This window comes from Tenebrio molitor, chromosome 3 (genome assembly GCF_963966145.1).
Source record: "Tenebrio molitor chromosome 3, icTenMoli1.1, whole genome shotgun sequence".
Classification (NCBI taxonomy): Eukaryota; Metazoa; Arthropoda; class Insecta; order Coleoptera; family Tenebrionidae; genus Tenebrio; species Tenebrio molitor.
The window spans coordinates 18615261-18637715 of NC_091048.1; the positions used below are offsets into that span (position 1 = coordinate 18615261).

Below are 22455 nucleotides of genomic sequence, written 5' to 3' on the forward strand. Positions count from 1 at the left end.
TCAAAACAGTGTCGGTATATTGATGAAAAATGTATCCAAGGATCTTCTCTGCGACGGACGTGCGTACTTCCAAAGCTCAGCTATTTTATCTTTTAATATTTACAATTCGACGCAATCTTACTGATAAGGTATGTCAAGTACCTACTTCGTATTTTATTGTAGGTAAGTTAACAATTGATATTTATTGTGGCGACTCCTTTGTCGAATTTTTTCTTATCACTGGAAACGACCCACAGGACGCGTAAATACCGACGCTGATAAAAAATACTCACTCGACCTTTTTATTCAAAAAATCTTCAACAATAACCTTTGACTTTTCAACACCTAAATATAACATTAAACATTCTATTTATTTATGCTGACATTGAACTTCAGGTGGTTTTGTTTAAGTTACCATTTGTTTGTATTAATTATTAATTTGTATGTTGGCAATATGGTGGCAAGTAATAAAGTCGTATTAAAACTTTTTGGTGAAACCTTCACAACTCTGTTAATTACCCTTCGGAACGAAACAAGTTATAATCTGATTCGACAAAATCACTCGGATTGAATTCTCAGTCGACAACCCTTGCAGACAGCCCCTCAGAATCCTCCAGCTATCGGTCTCGAATTCACGTGCGAAATTCGGTTCGCCCTCATCTTGTCGGGGTGAATTAAAAAGTGTTTGTTTGTTGGGGCCGCGCGACGCAAAATCCCCGCTGCAATCAATCGAACTGATCGATCGCCGTCCACATTAACATTGTTTTCATCCCTTGGAAAGCCGATAATGGGGCTTTTATGAAGGAAAGTGTCGGAAAATTTGCCCGTCTGCGGGCTTTTATCGCTCCTCCCTCCGCAAGACGAATTCCGAATGCAATTTTCATTACAATACGTGTGTATTTTCGTGTGCCATTTCACGATCAATAATTTCGTGTAGAGTCCTGGGAAAGTCGGGCGCGCGCAACTCCTTCCTTCGCCGGATCGCCATTACAGTCCCAGGTTTCGCCGAGCGAAGTCGTCTCGACGCGCCGGAAACGCGTACGTACCAGCCTGCATGCGGGATAACAACTTCCGCTCCCGTTAACGCACCCGGTCACAGCCGTTGGGACAAGAGGCGGTGCTAACCGACTCTCTCGGTGTATGGTGTAAGACACAGTGGCCTCGGATGAAGTCCTACGCGCGTTCCGCTGGTGAGTATCCCGTCACCGGAGGAATCCGGAGGACCTAGACCCGCTCCGGAGCTCCCGACCCGCACCTAAAATTATTGACCCCCGATCGATTCACTCGATATTTGTTTATCACGGCCAGAAGGCCGACTCTTTTAGCACGTAACAAATCACGGCGGCCAAGACCGAATGGGTCGGGAGGAAGGGTCCCGAACTGTGCGAATGAATGGCAGCTCTGGCTGCCGAGGAGTCCCAGGTGGTGAGTTCGGGAACAGATTTGGGACTCCGAAAATATGTGTCGAACGCGAATTTATCTTTATCTGCAGGAACGTGGCGCGCCTACCGAACGACCCATCGTAAATAATTAATTTCCGTACGTCCGATTAGACGAGAACTGTTCATTTCGGCACCGATATTTGATTGGATGATTGCTGCGACGACCGAAAAATCGCGCCCTACGCTCTTAGGGCAATATTTGCTTTATCACAGTCCGGTCAGGTGTGTTTTCAATCATAAATTGACGTTAACTGGTTATTAATTGCTTGCCCGGACGAGGTGCAACAGTTGTACCCTTTATAAAACCACGCGTTCGTTTAAATAATCTAATTAGCGCACTGTCTGTTCGAGTTAGTACAAACGCATTAACTTGCCGTTGAATTAAAACTTCATTTGCAAATCCGTTTTTTTCGGTGACTTGTATTTTACATATTTAAATTTAATCAATACTCGCTCCTTATGTTTGTAAAAATTACCTTCGTCTTTAGTCACCCACAAGCTGGAAGAATGTTAAAATCTTCCATGTCCATTAGACTTAACTTTGGTTATTGTTTAGGCCGGTCACGTATTGTATTTGAATTGTTGGACGCTTTAGCAGTTGAGATTTTTGGTAACTCATTCGAGTCAAAAACATAATCTCATTTATATTCCAGCGAATTTATGAAATTATTATTACTGCATTTATACAAAATCAAAACCGTTTATCTCTAATTTCCGAACGCGGTAATGAAGCTGTATAGTTCATTTACCAATTTTTCAAATTAATCTATATTTCATTCTCCATAAAATATGAAACAAAAACTGTATGGACCACCTGTAGAATCGCGTATTGTATCGACAATTGCTTAAATGAATCTAATGTTGTAATATGTAAATAATAATGTATTGATTTGTGTTTATTTTATTTCTAGTTGGAACTTCTTACATTTACTCGTAATATTTTATTAACAATAAAGAAAATATGTTGTGGAGGATAAACTGAAGCAATTTTTAACAATAAGATATAATTGTAATTTATGCAACGTGTGCATAAAGTAGTACTTTTTTCGCGATGGGAAGTTTAACGAGCCGTAGGCGAGTGCGGCTATTCCATGAGTAAGTTATAACTTATAACTTTATGCATAAGTTCCATACAATATTTTTTCTACTATTTTCTGCAGTTAGAGAAACAATCAATATCAAAAAAAGCAATGCACCTTATGATTCGGATGTTTTGGAGCATGTATTTGCATAACGCCAGATTGAAATAGTGACACGTTGTGGCACTTTTTTTAAACGCTTTTTACTTCTTTCATTGTTACCATAAACAGAGAAGAAATAATGAAATATAGTACGTTTTTTTTAGTAGTCATGCTATAGTGTTATACGTATTAGAGAAAGAACAGAATGGCATTTTTTTCAAGTTCTCTTCATTTTAAATAGCACAACTATCAAATTTGTTAATTAAATCAAATTTAAGTCTTTACGAATTGATACCATCTAGTGCAGGTTCGTGTCGGTTATTGTGGACCATTTAAAAAAATTAATGTAATGGTTTAAATTTTGCTGTTTAACCATTAGGTGAAAACTATAAACCGGAACAATCAAAATACATACTTCTTTAATCTCAAAAAATGTATAGAAAAACCAGAAATTTTATGTTTTTAGGAGCAAGTCAAAGAAAATTAAAAAACTCTTTCCAATCAATATTTACGATACTAAGTAAATACATCGAATGACTCGCCATGAAAATTTTTATTAAGCATACAATGTGAAAAACAGGAAAGTATTTTCTTATGGTGTTTCCTTGTGTGCTCGTGCTGTTAGGATCAGTATAAATTATCCTCACAAAAATCTTGATTAAAGAGAACTGTGGGGTCGTTCTATATCAAATGGTATATACATGATAACATGGTAATATACGTATAATAAATCTTAGTGGATAGAAAATGTGTGCTCCCAACGAATGATGTAGAAGATGAGGTGAGGATCTCGTTGCTACATCCAGCAGAATATTAACATCAAACATACTAAGCAAGAAAAATTATGTTCTTTATCAAGAAGTATGAAGCCTGCATCCATAATTATGAATGTTAATTTTTTGAGAACTGTAAAATTTTGCAATTTTTGTAATGCCACAATATAGTAGTTTATTTAACAAGTTCATGTGTGGTCTTGGCCCACTCATGCCAAAAAGAACCCAATTTACACACGAACGAGTTGAATACAACGTTTTTTTGTTCGACGAGCCCCTTAAAGGCTTAAAATCTTCAAAATTAGCTTGACGTTTCGTTTTGACAAGTTGTGACATTTATCAAAATCCGTTCACGTAGGAGAAAATTCTAATTTTGGTACAGTCAATGGACAAAACACTGGGACAAAAATGACAATCACATACGTCAAAATTTATAAATTTGCATCGTTTAATTACGGCTTTATCACAAATGGGTTAACTTTGGTATGAGATATTATATAGACACTGACAAATATATTGACAATTCAATGGTCTGATTTACATAGATTCAATTTTCAGTGTCCCAGTTTTATTTGTCCACAGATGGTACATTTTCTTAAAATTTCAAATGGTATGTTAATGTCAAATAAAACAAAACGTTCATAAAACATTACAAGTGTTAATTTTTTGACAACCACAGCGTGATCAACAGTGACTGAGTCTATTGGCAATGAAACAATTGAAAAATATTGGTGTTTTTCTGCTTCGTAATTAGCACTGACCGGATGTTTTAACTTGACACGACATTAAAAAAAAATTAGGTTATGTCGGGTATGTTTATGCTATAGTCGTTTTCAACGACATCCGTGCTGTCAGTGTCATTTTTAATATGTTGGTGCAGATTGTACATACAAATTCATAACCAGGATTCAAAGTATAAGCAAATCCTAGTTAAAAAAATATCAAACAAGAAACTGAGGTTATGGTAAAAGAAAATTGCTATTTCGTCAAACATCAACAACAAATAATAAAATTCAGTCTTCAACATGGTGTAAAACATGGTTAAACTAGGTCATCCTCGGAATCCAAATCAGACTACATGTTTTCTTTAATTTGTTTGAAATTATAGAAAATAATTTGAATTTGTCAATTTGCCGCGTCAAGCTAAATTGCCAAATTAGGAAATTCAAAATTACTAAAGTGAAACAGCAAGTAATGCCAACATATTGTCATAGTGACAGCACGGATGTCACTGAAAACGACTATATTACAAAAATGACCCTTTGATGGTAAACGTCAAATTCGCCTGTCAACTCTGTCAAAGCTGACAACCGGAAATGCGTTTAGATTACAGTGGTACCAAAATCATGCAAATTTTCATTGTTACCAACAGATTCAGTCATTTTTGATCACGTTGCTATAAAACATTCCGCATCTTGACCCTACTCACAGCAAAAATTTTGATTTTAATAAATATTTCTAAAATTTTAAAATACCGTATGTTATATCAAAGCCGTGTTTATTAGCTTTAAAATGACACTTAACTCAAGTCTGCCGTTCTTATGACTCCAGTCAATGACATCTCCAGATTTTCTGCAGTTATGACCATTTTCGAAATATAATAATCCAAAAATGATTGGTCAAATCTTTTCAATAATTATCACTTTCTCCAAAACCATACGTTCTAATAATAATTAAGTACACGAAAAAAAGAATGAATGTGAATACAATGTGCATACAGTATTAGATAGGTGCTCTTGTTGAACTATACAAATATTTAATCTATATCAAACATTTACCGCATGATCAAATAAATTTCAAACTGCAGAAGGCCCATAACATAATCAATTCTATCAATCGTATCAGGTATTTTTTTAAATTTCAGCTCATACTAGGCGTTGAAGTGTCGATTGTGAACGCACTATACGGGTTGCGGATTACGGATCAGCCTACTACGAAGTGAGATTTAAAAAAATACCCGATATTTACGTTGAGAATAAAGTTTTTTGACCGTTACTTCTTAGATTAGTGATTGGTAGAAAACTTACCAAATACCTACCAAATTGTCAATGTATGTACACTGCTGTGCAGAAAAATCGCGTACACCTATTTTTCGCTATATTAAGTCGGTCTGGATTGGTTTTGACGTTTTATTTGTCAGTGTCAAAAAAATGTTTCATTTTCCTAATAACAAATAAAATAGTGACAATCTCAGTGACAGTTTATAACCTATTTACAAATATAATGTCAAAATGCACATTTACAAAGCAAAAAGTACTCGAAAACTTGATTGCTTGATTTTTGAAATGTACGCGATTTTTCTGCACAGCAGTGTACAGGGTATTTCGCGAGTGATAATGAGCCCGACGGAATTGAAAATGCAACCCACAATACATTTACAAAGTTAACGTGGATGTTTATTTTTTATTTAAAAAACATAAAACATAGTTAACTGTGCAGTTTCGTAAATTTTGAAATAAACGTCATTTATGTCAAAATTTGGGGGAAATGTGTATTGTCTGCATACACTTCCAACGGCAGAAGCATTTTTATTACATTCGCCAATCAGGATCATGTCTGTTTTCTCATCGTTCGAATATACATTTTAATCGTCGTACTTTAACTTTTTCGTAAATGTCAGTTGTGACAAATAAAATTATTGGAAGCAAAGCCATCGTGTATTCATTTTAAAACAATACGATACTGAAAATAGCCACGTTAACGTTAAATGTATTGTGGGTTGCATTTTCAATTCGGCTGAGTCCTTTATCACTCGTGAAATATCCTGTATTGAGCTGTTTTTACCATTTTCAGTTTTCTATTCAAAGCACAAATTAATTAAGTTTTATTAAGAAATGTTTAGTAACTGTTCATGGAAATCTTCCTTGGCAATATTTTGATATTTTCATGCAGTTTATAAAAAATACGCGTTTTCAACGTACAACAACACTATGAGTCTACAAATTTACAATTCTACGTTTGCTGATGAATTTAAAAAGATTCTAAAAGAAAAAATACAGTATACATCTACCCAGTTTCAGAAAGAAAGAATCTAATGACATGACAGCAAAACATTAGGTTTTTTTGAAACTATCATATACTCGTACAATGTAGGTATACTTAGCAACATTAGATTATTTTCATTGATAATATTATAAATTACGAGTACTATTAAAGTTGGTAAAAGGTTTGAATACTGTATTTACAAAGCGTTTTAATCAACGAAAATAATGTTGATGCTGTAGGTACGAATAAATTATTCTAAAAATTTAAGACCCACGAAATGTTCAAAAAATAAACGATAATACTAATAGAACAGGTTTACGATCCAAAAGAATAAAAATCAACGACCAAGACAAAGTAAATACACGATGTGCGCTTTCAGACACATGTCCAAATAGATGTTTGACGTTAAAAAAATGTTTGTGTCTTCTATTTCGGTATTGAGGTTAAAACGTTTCATTGCTGAAGTGATTAGCACAATCTCGCTGACACGATTGGCGTAATTTTCCAGAAAAGTGGTCTCCTTCCTCCAAAACTGGGAAGCGAGTACGCAAATTTGTGCAATCGCTGCACTTTTCAGCACTTTTTTTTCGATTCAATGGAAATAATTAGGTCAGGTGGAGCATACTTCCTTCTTCAGAAACTGGATCCGCCACAAAATGTAATTTAGTGCTGATAAATACGGAGAACGAGGCAATCTGGGTACGTCTCTTGAAAAAAAGGTGAGATTAGATGAAATAATTGGGAAACATTTCCCAGAGGGATGCCGTGACCTCCGCAAACCACGGCATTTTAAGAAAGCAATCTCCTCGTCTTCTCTCAACAGTTTGTATTAACATTTTTCTTTTCTTTTGGCGTTTCGAGTGGCTGTAACTCTCCAATTCCGTCGCAAAAATTTACTTTATATTTTCGCTTTAGCGAAAAATGTTAATCAACAAAACAAGTAGTTCAAATATTATCTAATCGGTATCCATTCTACTCACTTTGTGATGCTAATTGTATGACTCAATCTGTTTATTGGATTTATATTATTTCCAATTAACCTCTTTTTGGAATCAAATTAAATTAATCTGCGTTGCAGAACGGCTAAAACAAATTTCACCCAAATGTAAAAATCCTGTATTTGATACATTAAGGTTTTACTAGAATCTTAAATTCAAAATTTGTAGAAGTAATCATGGTCGATTGCAGCCTAGTAAAATGACAAAACCTATTAAAAATAGTCAAGCTCAAATCTAGTACTAAAATATACGAGAATGGTTCATCAAATCATCACGTATGTTATTATGATCCTTCACATAGAAAGTGCAAAATAACAATTAAAAAACTGTTTGTGTGCAACCGTACGCGAAATGAGCAATTCGCGTGCCTAGAGCAGGCCGCGAAATTGAATTTCGCAGCCGTTGCCTTGACGACGGCCGTAAAAGTAAAAGTCATTTCAATATTTATTTATTATCACAATTACAACATATCTATCTCTATATTTGCGGTGTGATCTTACAAAATCTGGATTGGGTACAGTTAAAGTTTGATTTATGCCAGTTTTTTTGTCAGGAACGGCCGCTATTAGTACAGAATTTTCATCCGGTTTGAAGTTCCCGCCAATTTCAAATGGAGTGGTCGCCTGATGATTCGATGATTGACGTATTGACGAGTCGGTAAAAAAGATCGATCTAGAACAGACACGTATGAATTAGGTTAATTTTCCACCGGTCAAAAAGGGAAATATCTAGTAACTAGTAAGTAGTAACATATCCTGAATCATGAATGGCATCAACAGACATTTTGGTTTATTTGTCTCTTCGCACGGCATCTGATATTTCCACGATTAAAATAACGTAAAACTTATAACAGAATTTAACGTTTACCTGTCACAATAAATAAATTCCAGTAAATAGGTAAGCCAATGCAACATTATCCGACAGGGTTTTCACATTCTTCTTGTTACATCAGTCTCAAAGTTACTGTAACATTTTTTATATTGCTGTTTCGATTTTTCAGGTTTCAAATGCGACACTGCACAATTTATAATCTTTTTTTAACTCTGGATGAGTACACGGAACAAGAGCTGCATATTTGCGGTATAATCTTACAAATTCTGGATTGGTGACAGTAAAAGTTCGTTTTATGTCAGTTTTTGTGTCAGGAACGGCCACTATTAATACAGAATGTTCATCCTTGATGTCATCGATAGACATTTTGGTTAGTTCGTCATCGTCTCTTCGCATGGCTCCTAATATTCCCATGATTAAAATGACCTAAAAAAAGGGCAGATTATACAGCAAATTGATCTGGTCTCGTGTCAATACCTTACACTTTTTCACCTGATAACCAATTGACTTTTTTTCAAAAAAGGTACCAATTTCAGAAACTTCGTAACACCAATGCCATCCCGTATGTTCAGCGTGAGCTTCAACATTGAATATGTACTCCATAAAGTTGAACTTTTCACAGTTTTTGATTTTTCCATTAAATAAGCCAAAACAACATTCTCCGACACCGTTTTCACATTATTTTTATTACACCGCTCTTTAAAGTCATTGTAACACTTATCGTACTGCCGTTTGGACTTTTCTGGTATTAAATTGGACACTGCACAATCTGGGGAAGTAGACGGAACAAAAACGTTGTAATTTTTTTGCGACATTTTTCCAATTCTTCTCAAAATGAATTGTTTTATTTATGTCGTTTCCATAGCGACATGGCGACATGTAGGCCGACTTTATTTTTATTGACAGTGAAGGAAATTTTACTTGTTCATTTTATAATTACAAATTTTCGGGTTGCACACAAAATGTTGTGTACACCTCGGCTACGAAATCCTTTGACGACCTCGAGATTGTCTTGTCTCGGCCGCAAAGCGGCCTTGACGACAATTTTTCTCTCGGTTCGTCAAAGTAGGATTTCGCAGCCTTGCTATACAAATAACTATTATCAACAAATAGTTATTTGTTAAAAATAACATATGGGAAATTTGGTCTTTTTGTGTATAATATTTTACGGCTCATTTGTTCAGTAGAGTTTGTATTGTTTTAAACCATCAATAATATAAAATACCTCTAGAAGAAGAAAATCTATAAAAGTATCAGGAGTGAAGTACATACAGGCTGATTCACGTAGCCCGTTCATTAGAAACTTTCTGATTTCCCCAAATCATATGAATATGAAAATTGGTAGTTGACTATAATCGAATACTCCAAGTTCAAATGAAATATTTTCAAAATGGTGGCACTTCCGGAAATACCGAAAATCGACGCCATCCTTATTTTTTTAAATGGAAAGGCCTCATTTTGACTTCACATTTCGATTCTACGTTAAATTTTGAGTTTAGGGCGTCTTTTTGTCAACATTATGTATGCCTATTCCCAGCCGTTTTGGCGTAATTTCGATTTTTTGAGTAAAATATTGTTTTTTTTTATCAAACAATTGTTTTATTTGAATTTTTATTTAAAAATCACATGCAATAAACAGTAAATAACAACGAAATAATAAAAAAATAAGCAAATTAACAAAAAAAAAATATTTCCAATGAATTCATTTACATTAAATTTTTTTTTTTTAATTTGCTTATTTTTTATTGTTTTGTTGTTATCTAATATTTATTGCAATGCTATTTTTGAATAAAAATTCAAATAAAACAATTGATTATAAAAAATAATATTTTATTCAAAAAATTGAAATTACGCCTAAACGGCTGCAAATAGGCATACATAATGTTAATAAAAGTGGCCTTAAAATTTAATTTTACATTTATATCTAGTATCAGAAATGGTAGTTGCTATTTAAAAAAATGAAGTTTTCGACATTTTTTGATTATCAATTTTAAAAAATTGCAGTGGGCGTATGAAATATTAAAAAAATGTCGTTGATAGCGCAAAAAAGCAGCCAAATATTTGGCAAGTCAGTAAAATAAAAATAAATTATTTATTTCTGATGGTTCAGGAATTATAAATTTTTTAATGAAGCCCTGCAACCTCACTTTTTTGCAAAAAAAATGTACTAAACTCAAAAGTTAACGTAGAATCGAAATGTGAAGTCAAAATGAGGCCTTTCTATTAAAAAAAACAAAGATGGCATCGATTTCCGGTATTTCTGGAAATGCCGCCATTTTGAAAATATTTCATTTGAACTTGGAGTAGTCTATTATAGTCAACTACCAATTTTCATATTAATATGATTTTGGGAAATCAAAAAGTTTCTAATGAACGGGCTACATGAATCAGCCTGTATATGTTTGGCTAACCTGCGCCTTTGTATCAAGTGATCAAGAATTGGTCCAGAGATTTTAATCTTCCCAAAGACCAGAGAGCCTTGACAACGTGCATTAAGATCCGAACACCCCGGAACTTGTGACATGAAAACATTCATTTCGTGCACCTAGACTTGCCATCCTATCTAGGGAAAAAATTGTGAATTGAATTACACTTAAAAGATAATTTTACTCGATGACCATCCAAACTGTTGCACCAGGTCAGAAGCACCTGAGCAGTAAAAATTATGAAATTAATTTTAAGGATTTTGACAGAGAGTTTTCATTGACTATTATCCGCGTGGATAGCCTGTGACAAAGGAGGATTACGTTAAAGAAGAACATTTGAAGAAACCACCCTATTCGCAGATTTAACCCCCAGAGATAGTAGTCTATTCCCAAGATTAAGGAAGCACATCGACGATGCTAATTTAGAGAACCGTGAAGTAGTGGGGAAATGAATGGTTCAAGGGACAAATAAAATAATTTTCTTTTAGATTATTAATACACTTCAGTAATATTATTAACATTTTAGGGTGGTTATGTTAAGAACTAAAATTGTTTTTTATGTTTATGTCAAGAACAAGTACTATACAGCCCGTGCTAGAACCGCCTCCCCTTAGAAAACAGGCACGTGCCGACAGCAAAAGAAATTCCAAGATGACTAAAATAAATTTTCCTGTAGCTCACAAAGTTTTCAATTTCACCAATCCCAGAAGTCATCCTCAGGTATTACTACCGTTCACGTTGGGAAGAACAGCTGTGGTGCAAATGACTGACCTGTTACTATGACAACTCATATGAAAAATAATGCCAAATGTGTGCAATTTGCACCACTAAAGTTCAATCCAACGTAAACAGGTATTAGACAACTATACCACCCACATATACAGAGATCGAAAAGGTATCATAACCTCTTTTCCCCGGTTTCAAGTAGCCCCAAGGGGTAAACATTAAATTAATTCTAAGTTGAAATGTTTTTCAATTCTATTTTAAACAATTTTGCTTACAAAACTAACACAAAGAAAGTTCTGTGTGAAAAGATTTATTTAAAAAAGTGTTGCCCGGTTTATGCATTCACAATAGATAGTAACTCTTCACTCAATTTAATGTGCACACTTAAACATTCTTTTGTTTTACTGTCTATGTTTAAATCATTTTATGTATTTTTTTATGTTTTTGAACTTATACAGCTATACACGTGTACATGATGTGATAATTTAGAAAATTAAAAAGCTTTATTTGAAAATAATTTTGACATGTATATCCGTTACTGACAAAGCTATGATATCATCAAATATTTTTTTTTTTAATAGCCATATGCATTTTTTACGTTATTTACCCTTTTATTCAAGAATTACGACAGTATGGTACTCACAAAAACTCAAAAACCATCGTACAAAAATGTATTTTTGTGTTTTAATATTTTCAGGCCGAAGAAATATTAGTATTGTTTAAGAAGATCTGTTTTTATGGCAGTATGTTGGTATTGTGCCATTAGAGAACACTACTGTTAATGATGTTTTGTCTAATTGTTCTACTAGTTTGAGTATCAAAGTAAAAATGACAATTTTAACAGAAACAGACAGAATAGAGGTACTGTTACGTTACTGTTTTTACTTTCCTCCCTTTTAACGTAACAGTACCTACTAATGAGAGTTGTATATGATGATACGGAGTCGCGAGTCTGTGCTTGGAGCACCCGGAGAGACCTCACGATGTCCATTTCACAGTTATAGATTTATTATGAAAACGAAAAAGATTTGCCGTAATGTGAAGATTTCCAAATAAATGATGAAAAAAGTTAATAAACGTTTTATTAAAACCAGAAGATAATTCTCATCTCTCCATTTCAAATTGCATTAAACAACAATCAGAATTATTCAACGGTAGTCAGATTGTCCCAAAAAAAAAGTATGTACCCTTGAAAGGGCGAGTTAGTTCGTGAGCTGAACAGGACTATCCTGGTCGACGTTTTAAGGTTTTAATGCGGTACTGTGATGAAGATCCAAATTGTTTGTTGAATATTCTATTTTTTATTTAAGCAATTTTTTATTTAAACTACAATGTGAACTGCTACAATTATTGCTGTTGATCACCAGAAAATCCAAACTAAACTCAGGAAGCATACACTCAGCGTCTAAAAAAAAATAATAATACCTACATAATAGTATTGCTGCGCGTTATTTCCAATATCTTCAAAATGATATAGCTGCTGCTATTTCATCACCTCTACATTTTGGTGCAGAAGTTCGTCATTTGCTTCATGACATTTTTGCAAATATATAGATGGATAGGTCGCAGAGGAGCTATTGAATAGGATCCTCGATCATCGGATTTGACACCATTGACCCTTTTCCAATAAGGTCATTTTAAAAGTAGTGCGGATGTGGACACATCAGATACGCTAGATGATTTGAAAGCACAGATTCGAGCTGAAATGAAATTAAATCGCGTTCTATTCAAAAAATTTATACACGCATCTTGGACGCTGCCAGATTGTAAATGAACTAACAGTTATTTATATTACAACTGTTGAAAACGATCCATTGCTTTACGAACGGTAATATGGCGCGAGACGCAGTCGAGCGCTGTATGTGAGTGAGTAAAGCAACGGCAATGGAGTTTTCACAAGAGTACCATAGAATATTTTTTGTGCTGTCTTTTGTAATAAAACATATTTTTGAATCATTAACATAATAAATATTACTTAAAGAAAATTATGTTGGTATTCAATTTAGCACTAAATATGTCAAATGTCAATCTATCAGTGCTCTAATTTCAAATGCAAACGCAACTTTATAGCTTGCAAGGCCACCAACCGAAATTTTTATAAATAAACCCCCCAAACCTAAAATTAACGCATTTTTTTGTTTTATAACATTAAAGACATACATAATTATCTTTCAGTAATACTTGATTTGCCACAATTAGTTTATTTTTTCTTGCCTTAGATTTCTTGTTTGTCCATTGCAGCACTAGAGTTTTCTCATTTCCATTGCCGCACGCTAATCGTCCACTTAAAATACCAATTGCAAATACGGCAGCACAAAAAAAATATTAAAATGAACGTGTAACAGGTGATATTTTTTAATGTTTGACAAAACATTATCAACATTTTGGCGAACAATATTAAAACTTTTTTCATTTTGTCCAAAAGCCTTCGTAGTGATATTTTAAAAATAATAAAATCAAAAGTCTTTTAAATCTGTACTTTTAATTTTTGAGTTTTTGTGACAAGTACATAACATAGTCAACAAGTTGTAATCTTTCATGAGTTATGATTCTAACGAAGTAAGAGGATGCATAATATGATTACTTTTAAAAAATGTTTGATGACAATTGGTGCGATTCTGTTTTAAAATTTACCAATATTGCTATATAACAATGTTATAGTTGCTATGATATGAAGCTGTTGATTGGTAGGATCTATACAAAATAAATATTTTTGAATACCAATATTGCTAAATTTTGAAACAGAATCGCACTAATTATAGCATCGTCTACAGACTGGCTACGAAAATTGGATTCACTTCTCCACATTTGCCCAAAAGATGAAACTACAATAAAAAATGAAATGGAATTGCTGGCAACATTGTTTTTTTTACGTAACTGTGCTTTCAAAAAATGTTGATTGTAGCCAATTAAGATATGTTGTAAGATAATGATCCTGCACTCTTACAGTTGCTGATTCAAAATGATTGTGGATAAGTATGGCAACTATGTATGAAAATTTATGTGGCAACTGTGTGGGTACGATAGAGCTGACATTTCTTTGACAGCAATTTTGAAAATTGTTAAATCAATGTGCAATGGTATAAAAAAAATCAAATGCACGCTTATGAAATATCATACAAATGTCAGTCAACTCTACCCCACCCACACCGTTGCCACATAAATGTTCGTACATAGTTGCCATACTTATCCACAATCATTGTGAATCACCCAATACCATTTTATGATACTTATTCGCTGCTCCATATTGAAATTCATAATTTTAAAGTGACAGTGACATTGACAACTGTTAAAAATAGTGACAATTGCACGAAATATTGCATTCGATGTTGCCATTTAATTAAATATATTTTTTGATCCTCAAATTTTTTGTAAAAACAGCGACATCTCTTGGCAATATGAAGAAATGTGACTCCAATTTTCGTAGCCACTCTGTAATAAAGTATATAACTAAATGCAGGGTGTAACAGAAAAAAGTGCATTTTTTATTTTAACTGGTAATACATAGTACTCATCAATTGCAACAACTTTTCTAAATAACGTTTCTTGGAATTTGCAAAATTGAATTGCCATTTGTCATCTGAAAACTCTTTTAAACAGAAATCGTAAAAACTGAATGTTTTTATTCCCTTCGTATTGCATTTGATGAATAAAATGGGTTTCACTTTCGTTTGTTTTTTTGTTACTGCTGTTTTTCTTGAATGTCATGAGAAATTACAATTGCGCTTCATGAATAAAAAGGTTTCACTTTCGTTTGTTTTTTGTTACCTCCTTGTTTTGTTTCTTTATTAACTGTAGTTAGATCAAAATCGTTCCACAGGCGGGTAAGCAAATCTTTAGTAAATTTAGATTAATTTTTAAAACCCTTCAGATTTGTTTTCGAAAAAAAATTATTTAGAAAAGTTGTTTTAATAGATGAGTCCTATTACCAGTTAAAATAAATGCACTTTTTTCTGTTACACCTTGTATACAGGGTGGTCCCGATATAACCTGCCAAAAAAATTCTGGGTCATTAGAAGGATCAAACAAGTCTAAAAAACCCCCCTTCGTTAGGTCCAAAATAATGGGGATAAATTAACCCCTATCCACACCCATTCGACGCTGCTGACCACAAAAATACGTACCTACTCAGGAATTAATTGTTGGTGTTTGTAAGGATGACAGTATCTAAGCAACATAGGTACCTGAATCGTTTATGACAAATGTCAAATCTGACAAACTAAATCAAATTAATGACATTTATTGAAAACGCTGTACACTGTGTGCGTTAATTCACCAGCTTATTTAGGTACAAAAGCTGATTTTGTAGACTGAGATGAATGAGTAATAAATAAAGTGGTGTTCCTCAATGTGTAAATAAATGTAGAGGTAGTGTGTGCAAAATTGTGGAAGAACTGTGTAATAAGAGTATCGTCTTAATTGTGGTTAAATAGCCAAAATAATGTATTGAATAAATTTATTTACACTTTACATATTCGTACTTTCAACTCTAACTAGAATATCTACTAACTAATGAAAGGTAAACTAGACTAGAAAAATTATTTTATAACAAATGTTTTGTGTGCCTTCCGTTGGCACATTTGAGTACGCTGGTACCAATTTTTATAAACAGAATTCGGCATTTCTGGGTTTTTACGAATCTGGTTTGCGGCGTCTGTTACGCGTTTCTGGAGTTGGCTTTTTGTATTTATTTCAACTTCGTATACCAAATCTTTCGTGTGGTTCCAAAAATTAAAATCCAGAGGGGTTAAATGGAGGATGGGGGACGCCATCGTATTGGAATCAGTCAGAACCAATCTCACATAAATGCAGATGTAGCTCCACAAAAGTACAACGAGACGGAAGGACTCCTTCAGGAAAACGCTCGCCGTATGGTCGCCTTGCCGGTCTTGAATTACCACGTGTTTCGCCATAGAGTAAATGCAAATCGGCGTATTCTTGTTTTGTGAATTTCATAACTTTTTGAAGGATTCGCAAATTTAAAATTAAACTTGACAAATGTCATAGGTGTTGCAGGTACCGTTGCTAAAGAAATTGCAGCCAAGTAACCAGAATTACCTTTTTAAAACCGATTAACTCATTAGCGTACAGCAAATTTCGACCAAATTTTCAATTATTTTTATCTCGAAAACGAAAAGACTTTTATTAGAAACTTTTTTTGTGTATGAGTTCTACTCATCGTCACCTACTACTGGATTTCTTCTGGCAGGTTATATCGGGACCACCCTGTATACATTTTTCAGTTTATATACCTGACTTGACATCTGTCAAAGATAACCTCAAAATTTACAATTAATTCATGTTTTTCAAAATTTTTGCCTAAACGAACACGAAAAATGTTGTGTTCACCTCGGCTAAAAAGTGCCTTTTGTCCTCGCCTGTTTTCAAGTCTCGGCTCCGCCTCGACTAGAAAACCCAGAAAAAGATGCACTTGATACACAAATAACTACTTCATTTCCTCAGTCACCTGGCCCATCGTTTCTTCATTTTATCTGCCATTTTGAATTTTGTGCATTACTTTATCACTACCCATATTTTTGATTTTGATTTCTGTATAATACATACCTATAAAAGACGGCATTCATTAATCCTTAATGACGGGTGGTTCAGATTCATCTAATTGATAAATCTATTAAAAGTCTGGAAAAAACGAACAATTATTTTTTCTAAACCATTAACTAAGTACATACTTTTAATACTCTTCGTACTTTTACAACCAACTACTTACTTTAAATTTCATCCTAATGGAATATTGTTATAAAAACTGTATTATACGAGTATCACAATTACCATTATTTTACATTAACATGAAAAAAACAAACTTTCTCTCTTTTTAGATCATTTAATTCTCAATTAAAATACCTTTGCTTATCTGTTTAGTGCTACGAGGGTAACTTCTATAAATCTTACAAAATTATGCGGCGTAAATGGGGTTGTACAATAAGTTACGCATTAACACTTCCTGCTTTTGGCGTTTTAATGTTTGATATTTCCGTACTTTTACCGTATTTTTTTATACCCGAGTTCATTACTGCCCGTCCACTCCATAGAGTAAATAGTAAATATAAAAGCAATGTGTGATGTAAGTTGTGTTTTTTGAGAAAATCTGTCAAAGTGTATCAAATATCAAAAATTATCAAAGCAAGTAAATACAATTGCAGTATTTCTCAAACATACAAAAATAAACTGACTGTCCCTGCTGACAAATCTCAAAGCTACCAATTATATAAGGCTAGAGCCACATCTGAAGCCGCATTTATTTATGATACTCGTACGCATAATAATCTGTATTGTGTCGGCACTGACGTCTTTCTGTAATCAGCCCCACCATGCTAATAATGATACATCGCGTAACGATCGACTTACGACGGATTTCGGTTGCAGGCAATACTTTTGGCATTTTGAAAATTTAGAATCCAATTTCCCTGGAACCTACATTTTATACTGAATGCGCCAGACTACAGCGAGTTGCATACATCAGTTTGTAGAGTCTTCTTTTTGATATGAAAACTATATTTTTGACAAAAATTTATATTAGAGATTCACTCTAAGCATGCAGAGATAAAACATTTATCCAAATGTGATTTGAGGTTTTCATATAACGTATGAAGTTGATTAACTAGTATTGTTTCCTTATTTCACGATGCCCCAACATTTTCTTGTTTTCTTGTCTAGTTCTAATGTTTCCCAAATAGCTATTTCTGCGACAGCGTGTACGTCTACTGTGTACAATAGCAGAAAGTAATCTGACACATAACGTATAATACGCTGCATAAATACTCTCCGATGGGCGATACCAGACGAAAGGAACATCGCTCACGTATTATCCGTCACATGCGGCGCTATCCTTTGGCTTTTATTTCGTGGACCCATAGGAATGATCTTGATTTTAAGAATAAAATATATCTAAATTGTTATTTGCCATTCACTAAAACCAGCAATAAATTATCTAGAAGCAACTTACAAAAATATGTGGGTGCAGTTAAAACAAAAGTCAAGATTAATTTCATTTTGACTTTTTTGTGTTTTATGTTCTGTGTCAATGTTAAGGAATTTCCTCACGATGTGACGTGAGTATAATAATATACCTTTTTGAATTTCAACCACTAATGTGTTCTCTAAGTCCAAAATTTTTAAATTTTTAAAAAGAGATTGCGGTACTATTCCTGTTGCTGAAATTATAAATGGTAAAATCGAAATTTTTTCTAAGCATTTCTCATAGCAACGGAGAGTTCTAAATATTTATTAATTTTTGTATTATATGTCTGTGTTATATTGTGTGAATTTGGAACAGCTATATCTAAAAGATATGCTTGCTTTTGTTGTTTATTTAAAATAATAATGTCTGGTCTGTTATGCTGAATGTGAATGTCAGTTAAAACTGTGCGATTAAAATATAATTTGTAATTGTCATTTTCTAAACAACTTTCTGGTTTATAAATGTAATGTGGTTGTGTATCCTTTAATAAATATTATTATTATCGATTAATTATTCACTTATAATTATTATTATTATTCAAAGAACCCAACAGAAGAATTCCAATTATAGGGTTCTGTTAAAATTTAATGACATCAAGAGAATAGAAAAATATCTGTATAGCCTGTGTATCAATATCACGAGTAGGCAAAGTTATGGCGATTATTTTTGCGGTGCTGTCGCGAATGTCACCCACGCTTGAATCTGAATACCACGAGTGCGGAGCACCAGTGCAGTGGTATTCTCAAGCGTGGGAGACATGAGTGAGAACACCACAAAAATATGTAGTCTACTTAACTTTAGCTAAAAGTGGTATTCGAGGGACTATTCAACGAACAAAATTTATAATACATTTTCCTGACTATTCAACTCGCATCAATCCAATAAAAATAGGTACACAGTTTGTCATTTCTGGACCAATCAGAACGAAACTTCCTGATTATTCATCACACGTGAGAATTATCGGTTATTAGGAAAATTTATTATAAATTTTGTTTGTTGAATAGTCCCTCGAATACCACTCTTAGTCAAAGTTAAGTAGACTATTTTTGTGGTGTTCTCACTCATGTCCCCCACGCTTGAGAATACCACTCGTGCTACGCACTCGTGAAGTTCAAATTCAAGCGTGGGTGACATTCGTGACAGCACCACAAAAATAATCGACATGACTTTGCCTACTCGTGGTATTATTAGTGATAATAATCACTAGTGAAAATAACCGATCATTTTCACATGTGATGAATAATCAGTAAGTTTCGTTCTGATTGGTCCAGAAATGACAAGTCGTGCATTTTTATTGAAGAATTTGATGTGAGTTGAATGGTCAGTATTATCTAAAAACTATAGAAGTTGAAAATTAAAAGACTGCAATAAAATACCAATCTCTACATCGAAAGTGTTTTTGCAATATCTCTTATTTATTGCCACTGAATTTTTGATTTGAAAATTTACTTTCCACTCTGGTGCGAAGCCGGTATACAACCCCCAGGGTCCGGCCCTACAAATATACAGAATACAGGAAAACAATTCCCATGCCTTCGAATCAACAAGCCAAGTTTCATCGATTCGACGGCGGCATGTGCGGTGCTTTTCTTTTTCGCTTTATGGATATATAATAGAGATGTATTCAGTATCCCAAAAAACGGCCATCATCAGTCATCAGTTACCACTATTTCATCTTGGCGCGTTTACTTTTTCACCACTCGTATCCGATATTGATTCTCTTCCGAGCTATTTTTACAGTCTGCAGTTATTAACAAATCGCTTTGACTGTTGATTTTGATTGAAATAGCTCTGTGTAATGGAAAAAAATGATCTTTGTTTTTAATGAAAACATTTCACACGGTGAAGATCAAAATTTCGATTAACCCAGGAATAACATTTTTTATCGTGCCGGATTAAAGGCAGTCGTTGTGTTCGGCGAGGATTAAACAGATAAGTTTTCGTTCGAGTTGAAATGATTTGTATAGCTTTCTTCACCAGCTAAGTATAATCAAGTGTTTTGATTTACAACCTTCGTGGAAGTTGTGCAGAAAACAATAAAAGACTTTGAGGGAAGTATGTAAATGTAATTAAAGGCTTGTACGGCAGACAGACAAAACACGCCTAAATTGAATCCCTTTGTAAATATTACTTTAACCTTAACGAACGCTATGATAATAAGTGGCAACCCCAATTTCAATTTCCTCCCCAAAAGCGGCACATTTTTATCGCCTTATTATGCATTGTGTTCGATAATTATTGCTCCCGCGGGCACTTCTTCCCCCGAAAAAATTTCGTTTTTAATGTGATGTAATAAACAGATAAGACCTGTAATCTTATCAGTTATATAACGTTCGCACATTTCTACGCAATAATGAGTCCAATTCGCTAAACCGATCCAATCAATAAATTTAACAGGATAACGTAACCGAGACGGTGCTATAAATTCCAGCCCCTTTTATCCCATTGTGCTAGCTCGGTGTGTTACCACCGAAAAAAAATTCCAAATACAAAAGCACCCTCTTTTGTAAAGGTGTGTAATTCACTATTGTTGTACATGTTAATTGCTTTTACGTTGGTGAACCTGTAAATAGAGTAGTAAATTTACGTTTTGAGTGAAGTCCGCGCTCTATAATTTAAATTTATTATTACAAACATGACGTGGCCGTACTTTCTTTTTCCAGATGGCTGTTAAAATAAATAAAAAAGCCTCCAAGGCGTGTTTCCGAAAGATAAACTGAGTGTTGACGTAAAACACATCGAATAAATAGTGCTACTTAAATAGCACTATATATCTTTCAACCTCAAGTGAATATAGAGATGCCTCAAAAAATAATAATTGTGAAATATTAAGACTTACGTTGACAACCCCTCTAGTATAGAATTAATCAAGTGTTAGAACGCTTTGATCAGGACGAAATCGTAAATATAGCGTGCTTTATTATGCATCCTGTTCACTGAAGTAATCCTGCAAACAACTGGAACGCAAACATCGGTGAGAACTTGGATATTTTTAGAACTAACCGTTCCGTTCGTTGTACTTCAACTTCCACCACCACGAGAAGAAATTATTCGCAATCAAAACCAATCAGTCAGACGACAGCGGACCCATCAGCCATTATTTCACTGATTGGACAAAAACTCAACAAAACGGTGTATCAGTATTTCCTGGATTAAATCCAAATTCAGTTGGACTCTTTGTTTGTGCGAGAGTTATTAAATTTAGTCCAATAAGCTAATTGGATGGAAAGTAAAGTTACAAACAAATTGTAATTTACTCCCGAAACTCGTTACGTACTGCTTCTAAATTAGGTTTTTTCCATTTGGACGTGAAAAGAATCCTTTTGTTTGCTGCTGACAGGTCTTTACGCTTTTTCAGCGAAATATTTGATATAACGCGGATAAAAGACTTTATCATCCCTTCTCCAACTAACACCACTTTGATTCCATTGAAAATAATATTTTTCCTTGCGCGCTGTTTAAATATTTACATTTGAAACTGGATCTGTATATACGTCTACACAAAACCTTGAGATCCTACGACGGGTTTGTGTATTTTAAGTTCTATCATTTATTCGTTATCAAAAAATTTCCCTAATTTAAACGCTGGATGGTTTACCGAAGGTTTAAAATTTAAAGCTGCATCAGAAACTTTTAGTTGAAACTTTGTAGGTTACCTAAATATCTAAACGTTATCTATTGCACAGTTCCACTGACACCATAAAGCTAAGAATTCAAATGTAAGACTTGGTTTTTGCCCAAGGTTCTTATTCACTCAATATTTGACAATTAATATGTCGGTTCTACTCCTACCTACAATCGGATTAACCTCCACCTCATTCAGTCATTCAAATAGCAAAGCACAGGTTCGAACTCAGATAACTCAATTGGGACGGTACAAACATGTAATAGTACATTACATACTGAGGTGGAAAGTGTTTCATTCCTGTCGAGAGCTAAGATAGTTTACCAAGGCGTAGCCGAGGTGAACTAATGCTCGAGACAGGAAGGAAACACCTTCCCACCGAGGTTTGTCGACTATTTTATTCGGAATCATTACATTTTTAGCAAATAAACAATTAATTTGATGCAGTTTCATTTCTACTGTTTTTCGACTTTCAGTAAGTACGCCACTGGAAAAACCTTATAATAATAG

At 33.9% G+C, this 22455-nt stretch overlaps 1 protein-coding gene and 2 long non-coding RNA genes across 4 annotated transcripts in view; 1 reads left to right on the forward strand and 2 right to left on the reverse strand.

Moving 5' to 3' along the window:
* Positions 1–948: 948 nt before the first annotated feature.
* Positions 949–22455, forward strand: part of LOC138125263 (regulator of G-protein signaling 7) — a 71917-nt gene continuing 50410 nt past the window's right edge. The window contains exon 1 of one of the 2 annotated variants that reach the window (XM_069040501.1): positions 949–1169. The gene's annotated coding sequence lies outside the window, so the exon portion shown is untranslated. The remainder of the gene's footprint in view (positions 1170–22455) is intronic. The other variant, XM_069040502.1, reaches the window with a different exon arrangement.
* LOC138125265 (uncharacterized) lies at positions 7791–9289 on the reverse strand. The gene is made up of 2 exons (XR_011157389.1): positions 8226–9289; positions 7791–8030 (listed from the first exon to the last, which is right to left on the reverse strand). It is a non-coding gene; the product is annotated as an uncharacterized lncRNA (long non-coding RNA).
* On the reverse strand, positions 12937–21250 carry LOC138125266 (uncharacterized). The gene is made up of 3 exons (XR_011157390.1): positions 21160–21250; positions 16907–16981; positions 12937–13041 (listed from the first exon to the last, which is right to left on the reverse strand). It is a non-coding gene; the product is annotated as an uncharacterized lncRNA (long non-coding RNA).